The sequence below is a fragment of the Zootoca vivipara genome, chromosome 4 (genome assembly GCF_965207765.1).
Source record: "Zootoca vivipara chromosome 4, rZooViv2.hap1.1, whole genome shotgun sequence".
NCBI lineage: Eukaryota > Metazoa > Chordata > Lepidosauria > Squamata > Lacertidae > Zootoca > Zootoca vivipara.
This window is the reverse complement of record NC_142587.1, coordinates 19,894,084-19,906,998: the sequence shown is the minus strand read 5'-3', so window position 1 is coordinate 19,906,998 and position 12,915 is coordinate 19,894,084. Positions and strand designations below refer to the sequence as shown.

General features: G+C 43.8%; 1 long non-coding RNA gene across 1 annotated transcript in view; it reads left to right on the top strand.

Annotated features, from left to right (window-relative positions):
- The first annotated feature begins 8,157 nt into the window (after positions 1-8,157).
- LOC148685853 (uncharacterized) overlaps positions 8,158-12,915 on the top strand; it is a 208,790-nt gene continuing 204,032 nt past the window's right edge. Inside the window, exon 1 of the long non-coding RNA XR_015949835.1 lies at positions 8,158-8,395. This is a non-coding gene — a long non-coding RNA (uncharacterized LOC148685853). The remainder of the gene's footprint in view (positions 8,396-12,915) is intronic.

The window sequence follows — 12,915 nt, the reverse complement described above, 5'->3', positions numbered from 1 at the left end:
ACTCCGAGTACATTTCAGATACAAATGGAGAATAAGGGGTCATAGCTCAACTGCATGCGCCTTGTATGCAGGAGGTTTAGTGTTGATGGGTTTGAGGTCTAGGTAATGTCTTTGTGCTTAGAAATCTGGAGATACGGTATACTTCCAGCTGGAATAGTCTACTAAGTACAGTAGATAGTGCTACATTAGATGGATGGCCCTTCAGATGTTGTTGATGTCCAACTTCTACTAGTTTGAGGGATGATGGGAGCTGTGGCCTAACAACATGTGGAGGGCCATATGCTCAGGTTCTCCATCGCTGAACTAAAGGCAACTTCACACATTCATTGGGCCCTGGGCTAGCCAGGAATGCTGGACCATGACCAAGAAATCCTGCTAGCAAATGTGCTATTTTGAAAAGCACCCCCTCCCTCACGAGAAACTGGATGTTTTGTCACCAAAGAGCCTACCCTGTATGCTTGGCCTTTCATATATAATTTAATCGTATTTTTGAGACTGTTCCTTATGGTGAATAGAATACACAAAGAGAGCTCTATAATTTATGCCTCAACTAATTATATACTTTCCAGTCAAGGCACACACCACACAACACAGGGGGAAATAGGACCACTATCTCCTATAGATACCCCAAAGAGACTCACAGAAATGTCTTTCCTTCTTCAAACATGAGACTGATCCCAACTGTAAATTAATTATTGCAACTGCTGCTTCTGCTGTCCATAAGCACAACAATATTTTCAAGTGCAGCCCTCAACCTACTGAGCACTTTCCCACTGATAATTCTATTTTCTGTGATTTCTGTCCTAATTGGTTCAATGATCAATAACATTCTAAGCAGCTGCTAGAAAGAAACTCACATTTGTAGGCCAAATATCGAAAGCTTTACCAATAAACAAATTTGATGGATAGCAAAAGTAATATAACTCAGCATAGATGACATGTTTATCTGCTAAATGTTGCACATTTTTTTGTGATGGTTCGGTAAGTATGTTAGGGGAACAAAGAACCCCACCGGTCAGGAGCAAAATGGGGCCTAGTCACATGTTGCTGACGTCTTGCATCTCAATCCTAAACATCTTTGCTTCAAAGGAATTTTAATTGATTTCAGTGGGATTATAATTTGACTAAAGTCTGGTTCAGGCCATCTCAAAATGATAAGTTGCACATATAGAACTGAGTGCAGACTCTCCAAGTGTCCCTATTTTCCAGGGACTGTTCTGGATTTACAGAAGCCGTACAGGTTTCTGATTTGATCCTGGAATGTCTCGCTTTTCCTTTGGACGTCCCTATTTTCATTGGAGAAATGTTGGAGGGCATGGAGATACCGGTATATTAACAGGGTTAATATATAGATGACACTAATGATGATTATATCCTGCACGCTTCTGATCTTGGAAACAGTGCTGAGGTAGTTGTTGTCCGATGGCATCCCTTCCTTTGTTGAAGTATGAAAAGTGATTAAAAATATTCTATAATCTTACTGGGGTGGTGGTGGGGAGATGGAAGTGCGTCCCTTGATTTATTTGAAAACATGTATTGTTTTCTTTCATTAAACGCAATGGTCTTTCTCTGTTCCCAAGAGGCCGGACGACGAGAATGATGTTGGAATCCAAATGCTACCAATTACGACGAGGTGGGTTCCTCAAAGATGAACATTGCAGTCCATCAGAATGCCATGAAAGCATTTCCGCGACTCCTGTGCCTGGCTGTTTTCTCCTTCACTTTTCATTAATGATAATCCTTTGGCGTGGCACATGTGGACATAGTTCTCTGCGCAGCGAGAGCTTGGGGATCTGGTAAGCATTTGTTAAAGTAACAGTAACATTTAATCAAATGGAGAGAGAGAGAGAGAGAGAGAAACCCACCCTTGATTAATAAATAATGTATCTAGACGAAAATATAGACAAACAAGAGAACACAAAAGGTCCAGTAATTTGAGTGTGATGCTTGCCCTTCTCTGAAAGCATAGCAATGTTGCCTGCTTCCTTACAAAGACATCACATTTCAAATATTTTATTTACAACTGTATTGAGATCTGAGGCTTCCATTCTAAAACACACACACACACTCATTCATTCCCCGCCCCCTCAGGCTGCCCTTTATACTTGGAATTCCCCTCTAGTTGAAATATTTCTTTAAAAAAACGTATACCTTTTTTCCTAAAGCCATACCTTTTTAATGCTACTTTCCTTTAGATCGTGCTCACTCTTATGGTGGTTTTAAGAACATAAGAAGTTCCTCACTCAACCAGACCAAAGCATACTGTTTCCAACTGTGGCCAGCCAAGACGCCCCTGGGAAGCTTGCAAACCGAGCTCAGAGGCAGCAACCCTTTGCTGTTGTTTGTTCTACCAGTGTCTGGCAATCAGTCAGAGGGATATTGTATATGGAGATTCCTTTTAACTTGTTACGTCTAATAGTAATTGGCAAGTGGGGTTTATTTGCTCATAGGGTGGGATATCAGTTTTAACAGAGTGATAATTTTGTATTTTTAAAAACAAATTCTTCAATGGAGCTGAAAATAGCATAATCCTTCCTTGTTTTATCCTCATAACAACCCTGTGAGGTTGGTTAGGCTGAGAGACAGTGAATTTTCTAGGATTACCTAGTGAGGATCCTGGCTGAGTAGGGATTTGAGCCTTGGTCTCCAACGTCCTAACCTAATCAACACACCACAGATGATGAGGATAGCATTAGAATTAATTTCTACCCTTTAATTCTGGAAAATCACTTGGTCTAAACACTGGCTTGTGTGCAAGAAAACTGCTCTGAGACATGTAAACCCCTTTGCCCAAAACATTTTCAAAACCAGCATTACCTTCCAGCAACAATGAGTGAATCACTTACCACCTAAAAGGTAAAGGTAAAGGGACCCCTGACAATTAAGTCAAGTCGCAAATGACTCTGGGGTTGTGGCGCTCATCTCACTTTACAGGCCGAGGGAGCCAGCGTTTGTCCGCAGTTTTTCCGGGTCATGTGGCCAGCATGACTAAGCCACTTCTGGCGAACCAGAGCAGCGCACGGAAATGCCGTTTACCTTCCCGCCAGAGTGGTACCTATTTATCTACTTGCACTTGACGTGCTTTCGAACTGCTAGGTTGTCAAGAGCTGGGACCAAACAACGGGAGCTCACCCCGTCGCTGGGATTCGAACCGCCGACCTTCTGATCAGCAAGCCCAAGTGGCACAGTGGTTTAACCCACAGTGCCACCCACGTCCCTTCCAGTGACAATGAGTGAATCACTTACCGCCTAGGAGATACCCAAAGTATTTCAAGTCATTCGTACTTTTGTGATTTCCTGCCCCTGTGATACCATTTATAGTTTTGCTGTGCTGATAAAACGCAGAAAGAAAAGTTTCCTTTTGTGGTATTTGTAGCATTTAAGAAATGGCATCTTGGGCTTGTTGGTGAATGTTGTCATTCTTCTCTAAGCTGATGAAGAGTCCATTGCGAATTGAAGTGAGAGAAGCATCAGTTTAGCACCTTAAGCTATATATGAATTTCTAGAGGGGTTCCCTAAATAGGAATATTCTGATAGCTAGATGTCTAAAGTGTATTGGTCATTTGTAGGTAAAGTTATTATTGCGTGACCAGCCAGTGACAGCCCCAGCCCCCAGGGATCATAAGGAAGGAATAAAGACTCTGACAATGTTATATGGAATTAAAATTAGGCCACAACTTTATTAAACTTCCGGATGTAGGAAGACCTTGGCTTAGGCCTTGGGTGTGTATCCCTCCCAGCCCCCCAGCCGGTGGGAACTGGGGTAAATGGGATATGGGGATGCTCTGCAAGAAACAAGTGTAGCAGGCAGCCAAGCCCATATCCCCACACGCAGGGTAGTTCACTGACGCCCTTTCAGTGTATGGGCAGAGACACCCATATATATAACCCCTTTAAGAGGGGGACCCTGGAATCGCCGCCGCACGGGGGTGAGTCACCACTTCACACCCCCTCCCCATATAGGGAAGAAAAGACTAAAAGATTCCACCCAAGGCCATAACCGCCAAAGTTGTGACAAATTGCTACAGGGAAGACAAAACCTGCCAATGCAGGGAAATGAAGGACCAGGTTCAACAGCAACCAGTCAAAGACCGTAGCAGCGCCTGCTAAACAGGAAGAAAAAGTTAACCTGCAAACAAGAAGCAAAAAACAAAGGGAGGGTAGGGAGGGTGAATCTCCAGAGCCGACTGCCTGGCTATTGTCGGCTCCACCCCCTCTTTATAAGTGGGGCTGGCCTCACCTCCCAGCAAGGAACTTGATTACTGAGGCTGGGAGTGAACCTCCAAAAATTAACACTGAGAGGCAAGCCAGCCCCTGTTTGCCAGTAAGCTCCCTGGGAACTGTAGCACCATGCATGATCCTGCAAAGGGCACCCACAATGTAAAGTGTGAGTGCTCATTTCTGTTCAACATGCCTATTGCCAAAATACAAATATCTGGGGGAGGTATGGCAACATCTAGGTTCGTGGGACAGCTGAGAAGTTGATCCTCAGCTAACCCAGTATGCAGGATTTACTTTAACAGTTTAGGACTGGTTCTCACATGCATGTTGTTGACCTGAGGATTATGGATAGCGTCAAGTGCTACCCTGCAGCTGCAGGCCTGTTGTTGTTGTTTAGTCGTTTAGTCGTGTCCGACTCTTCGTGACCCTATGGACCATAGCACGCCAGGCACTCCTGTCTTGCACTGCCTCCCGCAGTTTGGTCAAACTCATGTTCGTAGCTTCGAGAACACTGTCCAACCATCTTGTCCTCTGACGTCCCCTTCTCCTAGTGCCCTCAATCTTTCCCAACATCAGGGTCTTTTCCAAGGATTCTTCTCTTCTCATGAGGTGGCCAAAGTATTGGAGCCTCAGCTTCACGACCTGTCCTTCCAGGGAGCACTCAGGGCTGATTTCCTTAAGAATGGATAGGTTTGATCTTCTTGCAGTCCATGGGACTCTCAAGAGTCTCCTCCAGCACCATAATTCAAAAGCATCAATTCTTCGGCGATCAGCCTTCTTTATGGTCCAGCTCTCACTTCCATACATCACTACTGGGAAAACCATAGCTTTAACTATACGGACCTTTGTCGGCAAGGTGATGTCTCTGCTTTTTAAGATGCTGTCTAGGTTTGTCATTGCTTTTCTCCCAAGAAGCAGGCGTCTTTTAATTTCGTGACTGCTGTCACCATCTGCAGTGATCAAGGAGCCCAAGAAGGTAAAATCTCTCACTGCCTCCATTTCTTCCCCTTCTATTTGCCAGGAGGTGATGGGACCAGTGGCCATGATCTTGGTTTTTTTGATGTTGAGCTTCAGACCATATTTTGCACTCTCCTCTTTCACCTTCATTAAAAGGTTCTTTAATTCCTCCTCGCATTCTGCCATCAAGGTTGTGTCATCTGCATATCTGAGGTTGTTGATATTTCTTCCGGCAATCTTAATTCCGGTTTGGGATTCATCTAGTCCAGCCTTTCGCATGATGAATTCTGCATATAAGTTAAATAAGCAGGGAGAAAATATACAACCTTGTCGTACTCCTTTCCCAATTTTGAACCACTCAGTTGTTCCATATCCAGTTCTAACTGTAGCTTCTTGTCCCACATAGAGCTGTCCCACATAGAGCTGCAGGCCTACCACTGCAGATAAAGCTTTGCCACCTTGAAACATTATATGAGCCAGAAGCAGAGCAGAAAGCTGGAGAGAGGGAGCCTAAAGATACATTCTATCATACGGTATGTAGTGGACTTGTAAAAGGGTAAAAGAGTATTGGGAAATAATTTACAATGAATTGGGAAAAAAAGTTTAAAAGTACTTTCCCCAAAAAACCAGAGTCCTTTTTGTTGGGGATAATTCAAATGGAAATTCCCAGGTGTTAAAAAAGGTTATTTATGTATGCCACTATGGCGGCCCATGTTTTGTTAGCCCAAAAATGGAAAACGAGCGATGTCCCAACTAAAGAAGAATGGCAACTTAAACTGTTGGAATATGCACAGCTTGCGGACCTAACATATAGAATAAGAGAACAAGAAGAACATACGTTTAAAGAAGATTGGAAGAACATACATTTAAAGAAGATTGTGTACACTGGAAAATGTTGGCAGCATTAAGATAAATTCAACAGTGTAAATAAGTTTTGACGGATGTAATAACGGAATACTGAATGGTTTAGTTTATGTAAAATATGCAGGGATTTACGGTATGCAAAATGAACCATGGAAAGAGAAAAAGGGAAGTCATTGATACTTTAAGGTTGTTTAAATGAAGATTCTAAGTTGTAAAACTGAAACACACACACACACACACACACACACACACACACACATACAGGGCTGCCTTCAGATGTCTTATAAAGGTTGTATAGTTCTTTATCTATTTGACATCTGATGGCAGGGTGTTCCACAGGGTGGGCGGCACTGCTGATAAGACCTATGGGGGAAGAAAGACCCTCTTGGATTCTTAGTACTGTGAACCCCTCCACCATAGCCTCAGGTTGTAGATATGTACAAATAAGCCATACTGTATATCATAAGGACACCACCATCTCCACTGAGCCTCATTCAGAGGGAAACACAAACCCTGGGTCAATGCCTGGAACCCCTGAAATCTTGCATTGCTTGGAGATTGGGGTGGCATGCAACAATATGTATTGCCATGAAGGTCTATTTATGGCAGCATGGTCCCATCCATCTCTTTCCTTTGCAGCACATTCAAAAGATGCACCCTGTTGTATTTTGAATAATGAGCACTGATAAGACTGGAAGGTTCATACAAGTGAAGAATATGCTGATGCAATGCATCCTCCTGGCTTTCTGTACTCGGAGGCCTCCCATGGAGGCTCAGGTAGAAATGAAAGCCGATCTTCTATAGTCAAACCCTTAAGGCACGTTAGGCAGCAGAAGGCTGGGCTCACACAGGTGGAGCTCCAACGTGCCTTCAGGAGATGCTGGTCTCTCTCTCTCTCTCTCTCTCTCTCTCTCTCTCTCTCTCTCTCTCTCTCTCCCTCTCCCTCTCCCTCTCCCTCTCCCTCTCCCTCTCCCTCTCCCTCTCCCTCTCCCTCTCCCCCCTCTCTCTGACTAAAGAGGCAAAATTGTCCAACGAACAAACATATAAGAGAAGAAACAAACGAAAAGAAACTATGGCTGCATTTCACAAGACCTCTCCTTCCCCCCCCACTGTGCTAAAAAACGCACACACATTTTAACGTTGTCTGCTAATACAGCTTTGCAGATAACATTTTTATTTTTGAAAATGCACCACCAGCTGAAAAATAGTTGGTTTGAAAGAAGTTTTAATTAATATGATTGGACTGTTGACAGAATTCAGTACTATTCAACAGAACTGCATCCTTTTGCAACCCCCCCAAAGGCTTCCTTTGGTGATATTTGCTGTCCTAATGGGGCTGCCACCAGGGATGGACAATTCTGTATATTTCAGTTTCTCTCCCTATCCATTTTTTTTTGTAAGTCTTAACTTCAGTGTTCCACATTTGTATGCCTGTTGGAGAGTCCCCATGAAGGTTCCTCATCGTTTCAGTGTGAATTTATTTTTATTTTATTTTAATTTATTTATTGAATTTATATACAGTGGTACCTTGGTTTACGATCGCTGCAGTTTGCGATCAATTGGTTTGCGAATGCTGTGGACACGGAAGTGCTTACATCCGGGTTCCATGGCGCATAGGTGCGCAGAAGCGATCTGCTCGGCGCACGCATGCACAAAAGCACTCTATCGGTGCTTTGCGCACGCGCTGAAGAGGCGCTCCATTTACGGACTGCTTGGGGAGCTACCGGCTCCCCAGAACCAATTGCGTCCGTAAACCGAGGTACCACTGCAACGCCCTATACCCAGAGGTCTCAGGGCCTAATATACATATTTTTGCATAGTAAGGTTGCCCAATATAATGCATTTTTGTATGTTGTTGTCCCCAATATGTGCATTTTTAATGCACACGTTACTCTCACGTATGTATTTTTGTATACTTATTGCTTAGAGAACATTGCTTAGAGAACTGCACAGCAAAACTGAAAGAAGTGTGAAAAAGATGGCTGTGTTGCAGTTCACATATTGTTCTAGAAAGTGCAAGTTACCGTACGTAAGTTTGCCTTCAAATGCAAATGGAATCAAATTAATCTCTGGCTGCCAAACCAGGCAGAAGGGGGAAAGAGCTGCCATTCTCAACCCAAGCATGACCTCCTTGGTTCCTTCCTGCTCTCACAGGGACCAGGCTTTAAAATCAGCTGCAGTGGTAGTTAGTGGCAACAAAACCCTGAGCGAAAGGCTGGTCCAAGTGGAGCAGCAGAAACTTCTCAAAGTCTACTAGTCCTCCTTGATTGAGATCGGCTGCTGGTGGTGGTAGATCCCAAAAGATATCCAAGCAAGAGATTTGTGCCTTCCTTAACTCCAGGAAGAAAAGCAGGTGGGTGGGCAATTTCTAGAGAGAAATTATGGAAGGAGAAAAGGGTTCCTCCCCATGCTTGTCTTCCACTGATTGCAACTTTCAAAAAACATTGGAAATGGGGAGGAGGAGACAACGGGTGTGTCCCATGTAAATTGGCCCTAGGTTGCTGGAAGGATAAAAGAATACAAGGATATATGGGATAGGGTGGGAAAGACGTCTAAATAAAGAGAGAATGAGCTATTGATTCAGAAACAATGGCTCAAAGTTTGCTCAGCCATTGTTTCAGAATCAATAGCTCAAAGATTGCTCAGCATGGAAGAGACGGATGTTGGCGATATCATAAAAATCCCCAATTCAGGCAAGCACAGTAATATCGCACTAAATTTATTTTTGTTTCTGTGTAGAATTTTACCCCGCGTGCTAATTAATTCTGATGCCTGTGAATTCCAGCACTGTTAATTTTCTTCTGATACTTAGAAACACTCTGAGTAATTTATTTGCTTTATGAATTCAATTAGAGGCTGACGTTTGCACTAAGCTGCACCCCAGTTTACCCGGCAGGAGACTGTGCGTTGCTTTGCCTCTGTAAGTTGGTGAAGAATTTACCCTGAAGTATTTTATCATCTTCTCCTTCCCTTGTGTTGCTAGTGTAGCATTATCTCTGCGCTTGGTAACAGGAGTGGCAGAGGGGGAGAAGAGCTGGCCTTTGAAAGCTTGAGAGACAGGAGCCATTCCTATTGAGGACCAACGGAGGCAACATGAAATGTCCTTGTGAGTGCTTTCCACGGAGAAAGCTTTGAGGTTTATTTGTGTATATAAATACCAGTTTTTATATACTGCTGAATCAAGGGATACCAGTACTTTGTTTTTGGTTCAGCAAGGAGCAGTTTGTATATTTGAATGCCACCCTTACTGAACATACCAATCTTGCATGTGAGAGTCAGGTTAGAGTGTCAGACAATTATTATTATTATTATTAATTATTAAATTTGTAAAGGTAAAGGTAAAGGGACCCCTGACCATTAGGTCCAGTCGTGACCGACTCTGGGGTTGCGCGCTCATCTCGCATTATTGGCCGAGGGAGCCGGCGTATAGCTTCCAGGTCATGTGGCCAGCATGACAAAGCCACTTCTGGCAAACCAGAGCAGCACATGGAAACGCTGTTTACCTTCCCGCCGGAGCGGTTCCTATTCATCTACTTGCATTTTGACGTGCTTTTGAACTGCTAGGTTGGCAGGAGCTGGGACCAAGCAATGGGAGCTCACCCCGTCACAGGGATTCGAACCGCCAACCTTCTGATCAGCAAGCCCTAGGCTCAGTGGTTTAACCACAGCGCCACCTGGGTCCCATTAAATTTGTATTCCACCCTATATCTGCCGGTCTCGGGGTGGTTCACAGAATAGACAAGGACTTGGGATACCTGCGTTCAAATATTCAGCCACAAAGCTCACTTAGACCAGTTAACCATCTCTCAGCTTACCCTACCTCACAAGCCTATGACAATGATAAAATGGGGAGAGAAAGAACCATTTGTGCCCGTGGCACAAAATGCTAAAATGCAAAATTAAAACATGAAAGAGAAGGCCTTAGCCTTTTCCCTTACATCCAAAGTGTGAGCCTGTGTGTGTATGACGATATTCTAATAGTACTATTTGCACTTGTTAGTTGTGCTTCTTACAAAAAGTAACTCAAAACGACTTTCAAACATACATTAAAACCAACACAAAACTAAAACAGAGTAAAAGCTAAAAATGAGACAATTGTGCAAGTGGAATGATTTCTCCTCCCTTCCCAGGCCCTCTAAATTGGTTTCGGGTTCTCCCTCAACCCTCCAGGACAGATTTTGGGGTGGTGCGGAGTGAAAAAGGGGTCCCATTGCAGAAGCAGAAGTTGTTCCACTCACACAAAAATGACACATCAATTTTTTTAAAAAGAGAGACAACTAATTAAAGGAGGAAAAAGGGCAGCCTTCCATAAATCTTCCCAAATTCCTGAGTAAGTAAGAAAGTTTCCACTTGGTGCTGGAAAGCCTATAATGTTGGTGTCAGTTGAGCCTTCCTGACAGTAAGAGCTGTGCGACAGTGGAATGGACTCCCTTGGGAGGTGGTGGACTCTCCTTCCTTGGAGGTTTTTAAGCAGAGGTTGGATAGTCATCTGTCATAGATACATTAGCTGAGATTCCTGCATTGCAGAAGGTTGGACTAGATGGCCTTCATTATCCCTGCTTGGCAGGGGGTTGGACTGGATGGTCCTTGTGGTCTCTTCCAACTCTATGATTCTATCCCTTCCAACTCTACAGTTCTATGATTCTAAGTCTGTTTGTAGCCATCAAAGCTCTAGAATCTGAGTTCTGTACTCACTGGAACTTCTGGGTCATCTTCAAGGGCAGCCCCACATATAAGGTTTTGCAGCAATCCAGCTGGGATGTTTGCCACAGTTCCCTGTTCAGAAATGATTGCAGTTGGTGAACCAGCCAAAGCTAGCAAAAAGCAGTCTAGACCTTAAGTGATGGTTCAAGGAATTCAAATTGCATACTTGCTCTTTCAAAGGGAGTGCAACCCTATCCAGAACGAGATGGACACCCGTTTCTCGGAATGCTTCCCTCTTGTTGGGATTCAGAATCAGTTTATTGACCGTTGTCCAGCCTGTTCCAGAGTCCAGAGCCCAGATTCACCAAATGCACGGCTACACCTGACTAAGGGGACAGAGAACCCTGAAGTTGACTTTTGCTCTTTGCAATTTTATAAACCCTGTTGTTTGCAGTTAGGACCATCCATGCAAGGGCTGAGATGGTACATCAAAACAGAACTCTTTGTCAGAGCTGAGTTGCTTGCAGGTTATGGAACTTAACACCTTGACTGGAGGTCAGGCAAAGAAATACAGGATCAAGTTTAGAATATTCTTAGAGCTTTCAAATGGAGGAGAGCAGGAATTTCAGTTGGCACGCAAGGACATTTCTAGCTGTCTCCCCCGCTTTGGTGTGACAGCCACTTTCTCAGGGGTCATGCGAATTAGTTGTAACTTGGGACTTAAGGGCGCTTGAATGGAGAGGCTTTCAATTGTTTGTTCTTTTGCTAAGCAATGAATGGAGAACTGATGATCCCTTCTTGCTTCTTGGGAAGTTGCAGGTGATGACACAGAGACCTCTCTCTCTCCCTCTCTCCCTCCCTCCCTCTTTCTCTCTCTCCCCCTCTCTCCCTCTCTGTAGTATTTATTGAATGCCAGGCTTTATTTTTAAAACAGGAAATAGCTCTCCAAAAGGAAACCTAGACCATGGGTAGGCAAACTAAGGCCCGGGGGCTGGATCTGGCCCAATTGCCTTCTAAATCCAGCCCGTGGGCAGTCTGGGAATCAGCGTGTTTTTACACAAGTAGAATGTGTCCTTTTATTTAAAATGCATCTCTGGGTTATTTGTGGGGCATAGGAATTTGTTCATATTTTTTTCTTCAAAATATAGTCCGCCCCCCCCACAAGGTCTGAGGGACAGTGGACTGGCCCCCTGCTGAAAAAGTTAGCTGCCCTCTGATTTAGACTCTCTCTAATCCTCCCTCCTTAACATTGATCACATGATAAACTTGATTGGCAGCTTAACCCTCCTGGCATATATCCCTGTTTTAGATTGTAGCAATGTCCATTGGAACAATTCTTGTGTTGCTTCTACAGATGAACCTGCCAGAAAAGCTTGTCAGTCTTTACCCCCCCCTTTATATTAAAAAAAAAAAACAAGCCAAGGGGAAAAAAGCTCTCTCTCTCACACACACATCGGGCAGGCAGCGGTTTTAACTCTTTGAATTAGTTGGAAGTCATTTGTTTTATTTTTAACTTCCAATAACTTTTAAGATCCCAGCTCTCGAGCCTGCTCTGTAACCTGGCTGCGTCTCTGAAGGAACGAGCGACTCGAAAGCTGAAACTCCAGAATGTGACGTTTCAAATCTGGAGAAGGAAATAAATCAAAAGTCCTTTTGTTCCTTTCTCCCTTTCCCTCCCCTTCTTACCAGAGAAAAGAAGAAGGAAAGTGTAGGAATGGGTGCAGGAGGAAAACCCTCCCCATTTCTCTCTCTAGGAGAGTGCTGTGCAGCTAGCTACAAACCTCATATTCACAAGGCAAACAAAGCATCATTTTTTAATGACTTTCTGAATACATTTTTTTTTTGCAGCTGCTTGCCTAGACCTGCTTGTCATAATGGCTTCTTCAAACGCTTTTTAAATCCTGTGATGTTCAAGGGCCTAGCCTTCCCCCTCTCTTGCTAGTTTTTTTATGTGTCACAGTTGTCAAGTAAAATAGAGCACCTTGCCTTTGTTTCAAGATGGTACCTGATCAATATCATCAATCCGTCTCCCCTCCCTCTCTCTCTCTCCCTCTCTCTTACACACCCATACACACACACATTCTCTCTCTCTCTCTCCTCTCTCTCTCTCTCTCTCTCTACAGCTGTATCCATTTCCTCCTGGCAAAAAGGGACTTTATGAATAAATGATACTGAAATGCTGAGGGTTCAGATACTAAATAATGAATTTCACCACCAAAAACACAACAA